Source organism: Astatotilapia calliptera, chromosome 7 (genome assembly GCF_900246225.1).
Source record: "Astatotilapia calliptera chromosome 7, fAstCal1.2, whole genome shotgun sequence".
Taxonomy (NCBI): domain Eukaryota; kingdom Metazoa; phylum Chordata; class Actinopteri; order Cichliformes; family Cichlidae; genus Astatotilapia; species Astatotilapia calliptera.
The window spans coordinates 51470522-51476461 of NC_039308.1; positions in this window are offsets into that span (position 1 = coordinate 51470522).

Genomic DNA, 5940 nt, shown 5'->3' on the forward strand with positions numbered 1-5940 from the left:
TGATTTGGTTTATTTGATTTCACGCTGTGCTGGCAGATGCTTCGCGGGCTCTGCAAGAGGCATCTCTTACGTTTTACATTTCCATAGTTTCATCATGCAGCTATTTTCTGACCACTGCTGGTTCCTCTGTCTGAGCAGCTGTCAGGATTTTTCTTTTCGATCACCGCAGCTCTCAGCTGAGTAGCTGCCCTTTAGATATTTGAGAGCTGAAAACTTTCTTCCCGGCAAACTTCAGACTGTGCAACCAACATTTAAAATCGACTCTCCTAAAGGTCTTCATTTACCTTTAACTCGATATCACGATACAGTGTTGCGTCAAATAAATAATAAAGGGTTTCTCTTCGAGTTCACCTTGTTTGCATCCTGTACTTGTCCAGATGCAATCACAAGATGGCAGCATAGGCAAGCTCACATCTGTATTCATATCTCCAGAAAATACACCATAATGCAATCTCCATTGTTCCCAGTAAAGATTGACTACACCATGCTCAACACGAGGAAGCCCGCGGAGCGTAGAAAGCAGGGGGAAACGGCTTCTGTTGTTTGTGTAATTAATCCTGTTGGATCAGAGATGGAACACAAGTGGATTCTGTTGTGGCGTCCTCATGGTGGGGCGCAAACCAACCAGCAAGGAGGGAGGTCTACCCTTTCGCTTGTGTGTATGTGTGTGTGTGTGCCTCTCCATGAATTGTGTGTGGTCTGTGGGCCTCGGTACGACAGTGAGTCAGCCAAGTAGCCTCCACACGGTGACACAGTTCACCTGAACCAATACCATTCTTCACAGAGAGGAGCCTATAATTAGGTGCTAATTTTCTCTGGTTCCACTGTGGCATGATGCTGGGGGCCATGGCGAGGCAAGACAGAGCGCGTGGGTGCATCTGATGAACAGTGGCGAGAACTCGACTCGAGACCATCTGGCCGAGTGGCTGACGCTGCCCGCTGCTGTCTCTGCTGACGCTGGGACCGGGGCAGGGCCCACCCACGTCAGTCTGTCCTCCCCGTACCGCTCCTCCGGACCGGGACCCAGGCGTCTGTCCACCACAACATGTTTATCTCGAGTGGATGCCAAGTGAATTGGGTGCAGCGATCCAGCAGCATAGAAAAAAAGAGGAAGGGGGGCGGGGGGGTACAAGCATAGGGGGGAGGAAGAGGAGAGGGCAAAGAGAGGGGAAGAGAGTGTGGGAGGAAGAGGCTGAGAAAGATGGATTAGAGTAAGAGAATGGGATTAAAAGAATCCAGATGGAAGAAAGGAAGACAGGCCCACAGACAGACACACACACACACACACACACACACACACACACACACACACACACACACACACACACACACACACACACACACACACACACACACACATAAAGACACAAAAACAGAGAAGCAGACAAACAAAAGTACATTAAAGACAACCTAAAAAAACTGACTGCAGATGAAGCAATCAAATCGCTGTTCTAGGTCATTGAGAGCATCCTAATGCAGTGCATAACTTTACCGTCAAAGATAGCACTGGTGTTCGACTATTGGAAGATGAGGGGGGGGGGGTTTCTGCATCGAGATGCTTCTCCCTCTCTCTCTCTCACACACACACACACACACTTACCGACAAACACAAAAGTCTGGATTATGTTAAAAGTAAAATTGTGTAAAGGCATGCCCCCAAAAGCTTTTGAAGATGGTGCTCTCGGGGCAAAAAACTCATTCTCCAGCGTGCCCCTATCATGCTGACTCCTGTTCTCTTCTCTCTTTTCCATCTACTCTGATCCAGCCTTTCCCACCCTCCCTTTCTTCCTTCCCTCCCCGCCTCCCCCGAGTTTAATTTTTCCTCCCGCTCCTTAAACTCCTATCAATCTAAGCTTCTGCAGTTTATTTCTCATCTTCCTTCCTCTGTCACTGAGAGCCTTGTCCCCAGGCCTGCATCTTCTACCTTTGACCTCTATCTGTCAATGCCGGCTGTCTCCTCAACTCAGATGGAAATCCCGGAAGATTGGGTCACAAGACATTGACATCTCTCGGAGCAAATAATGAAAAAAAAAGGGGAAATGAACCAGCAAACAAACAGCTAAACGAGTGTTTGCACAAACAAATGGTTGCCCGGCCGGGTTAATGAATGAACATGTAGGGAGAGAGAGAGAGGGATTGTTGTAGCAATGCATCCATTCAATTTCCATCCAAGCCTGAAGATTCTGCTGTGTAATTGCTTCATGCATAGTTGATACACTGCATAATCAACCAAATATGCTGGATTTTCTCTGTTTGTGTAGATATGGACTTTGAGGGCCACTGGAAAGTTAGGATTTGGAGTTGCTTTTAACGCAAAAACTCATTCATATCTGAGCGCTCAACGTTCTCCTTTCAAACACACAGGCACACGCGGGACCAGTGAAAGGTATGCTCTCCTGTAGTTGAATCAGGACCGCGATGTGTTTTATTCATATAGATGAAATATTCATTAGCCTGTTGTCGCTCTGCTTTTGTCTGTGTCTCTTACACGTAAGCCGATTAAAAATCAAGACGGACTACGGCCGCAAATTGGTTAGCTTCGTGTAGGGGTGTAAAAACAATGCAAATGGATGGACGGAGTTCCCAATGGGCGTCAGCAGATTGTGTTCATGCAGCATGCAAATGCGTAAAGCATGAAGCTGGTCCAAGCCCTCAAACCAGTTGCTGAATAGTTGCTGCACTATAGAGAGGGATGGATTTCTGTTGATGGAAGCCTCCAACGAGAGATGCATACCAAAGACCTCCCACCCTAAGAAAGCATTTTCACACAAAGCAAGAGGCACACATTTCTGCCATATACACACATACATATAAGCTTGGCCAGTCATTCATGCTCGAACAGAGCAGACTCGAACAGGCAGGCAGCACCACGCACACGAAAAGAAACAGCGTGATGTGAAATGGTTTAGCTTCATGAGGTGTATGAACAGCAACAGCCCGAGGCAGGAGAAATGACAGGGAGAAAAAGCGTCCTTTTTCCTCTGAGAAAGGTGTGTTCACACTTCTTTTGTGGAGCAGCAGGGACATGTCAGGGGCAAAGTCCCCATGTCTCCATCTCTAATTGGAGCGTATCCCTCTGCCCTGTCCCCATCGCACTATGGTGAATGCAGGATGCTGTGCTAATGGATAGCCCCCCTGCGGAGGGCTTGTCCTTGATGTGCGATTTGACGGCAGCCCTTGCTGAGGGTAGACTGCAGATTAGAGGCAAATCAGAAGATTTGTTTGTCCTCTCCAAGCAGGGTGGGACATTCAAGGAGAGAGACCAGCCGTGTGCTGTGATGGAGTGGGTTGGACCGGTACGACAGATGTGTGTTAGTGTGACTGATGTGTTTTGGGTGAGCAGGCTGCGCTGGGTCACCGACACCTGGAGAACGAACATAAGCCCGTCCAAGAAATGCCTGGGCATACTGATGCTGTGTTTGTTTCGATCACTGTCCAAATGGCGAGCTGAGCCAAAGGTAGCTTTCTGTGATAGCACCTTTGGTGAAGATTTAGGAGAAGATAACGATGTTGTAATTACCTGTGCTAAATTGGAACTGTGGCTGCTCAATGAGGTATAAACAAGGTTGCTCTGGTCCCCTTGGGGTAATTGTTTCAGAAGCCTGCAACAGCCCGGTCCAGTGATGGTGAAATTGGAAGGGGTGGTATCCTGTAATTTCTCAGACCACTGAAGCATGCCCTGTGTGTGGGCTGAAACTCAGGCTGATTCCAAATGGAAGCATAACTTTTTGTTCCCTCTTACTGTAAGAGTCAAAGTCATTGGTCTCAATCAGCTTTAAACCTGGAGATGATAGGGGCCTGTGGGTCATTGGGCACCACCTGTGCTGTCTTTTGCATTTCAGTGAGTATCCCATTTCCTATTACGGAACACTTTGTTCGGTCACAGGCGCAGATTTTTTTGAAAATGCTGTATTAACATATGCGCACAGGTGGTTAAATCTATGTTCCAATAAGCAGAAATAGTTCTGAAGGGAAAAAAAGAAGAAGCATATCCTACTCGACACTCCTTGCAGATGGCTTGTCTGTTAATATTAGCATAATAGCATTCTGAGCACACTTGCAGAAATTCACTTATTCATCACAGCATCGGGCCAAGCTAAATAATACCGCGGCCCTTGAGCTTTCAAGGGGCGACATGATTTCAAATATTTGAAGCAGATTCACTGTGTACAGTCTAAACAAGTGCTCAAATTAATTGCTGAATGCTAATACAAGCAGACAGCACTGCACGGTGAGATGTCATGCCCGTCATGCAGGCTTGACCACAGGAAAGCTGCGAAGCAATGGGTTATCCCTCTGATCTGGCTGGCTCAATCCTGGTCCCACATCACACCATGTAACCAGAATTCGCGGCCACAGCCTTAACGCTGTGAGCTCCCTCTGATTTAAAGCCCTACTTTTCATTTTATCTTTTGTATGCGACTGACCAGCGCAGCATCGCTTCAAAACATGAACCACAACTAGTTATATCAAAGTTTCATTATTCTACAGTCACCCCTTTTTTCACTGTACCACAAAACAGCCTGAACCTCATGGTGGGCTTTCTGTAAGACTGAAAGATAAGAGGGATCTGAAATAACACGCCGCAGCAAACTCGCACAGGTAATGTCTTTTTTGACTGCTGTAAGAGAAAATGCAATATAATGCATCAAAGTCACATAGATTAAAACACCCACCCACACACCCACACACACAAAAGCATAGGGCAGCCACCAAAAAGCATGCAGTGCAGCTTCTCGCTGAAATGCTCCGGGCCATGCTTAATAGCGTGTTGCTTACATTATTTTAAAACTTTAAACTAGAGGCCTCTTTATTAACATGCATATTACATTATCGAGATGGTCCAGGCCACATTACTGTCATGTATGCCCATCAAAGTCCCCCATGAATTTAATTAAGCGTGTTGTCTTTAGTATGCTACGGGCTGCTCATAAAGACGTCACGTAGCGGAATACATTTCGTGCCCTTCCCCCATCTTCATCAGAACGATTCAGTAGATTTCACTACTCGACAGTGGACTGATGAAGGCAGAAGAATGAAAATATTGACTTTCTGGAAATCTGGGGGCAGATGTAATCATGACAATGATCATCACAGAAAATCAATCCTTAATATTGTCACGAAAGCTATTCCATATATAGGATATTATAATTGCTGCACTGAATATCACATGGTGACATTTACATACCACAGAGACATTGTTGTGCCTACAGGCAGAGAGCGCAACCATGCAGATTACAGATATTTATTCATGTACAGCAGAAGTGGTGATTTAACAAAATAAAGTGTTTAAATTCAATTAAAGATGAGTAAACATAAACCCTTAAAGGCACCCTCAGTTGTTATTTTGAGTTTACTTAATAGAAAAAACAATGTTGTACTCATGAATACACATTAATTAGTGGGTGATTATGTATTCTAACGAACTCGCACGTTCTCATAAACGTGCAATTAAACCATTATACACAGGAGCGAGCGCCAGTTTGTGGAAGCTGCCATGTTGTCCCACCATCTTGAATACAGGGGCCGAGAGAGACCAGTCACACATTTAGTACGCCAAAGGCAGAGGACAAGAGAACTCGTAAGTGTTCATGTGCAAATTTTTATGTATGTTTTAGCTTCAGATTCAAGCTATGAAAGAGCTTGTTTAATCGTCAGAGATGGGTTTCCCTTCACCACAGATGTGAAAGAAACAACTTGAACTTCCTTATTTTCACTTATTTTCACGGACCGGCCTTTAAGGTGTCGCGGATAAATACAACAAAATAAAACTAGTACCGAAAAAAAGAAGATTTATTCATAACACACGTGAAAACACCCAGGAAAACCGAGTTAACGATAAAAAACGTTAACAAAATAACGCTGAAAACCGATAAAAACCCTGAAAACCATACATTTCACACCTGAGCCTCAACTCTCGCGACCCGGTACCAAACGACT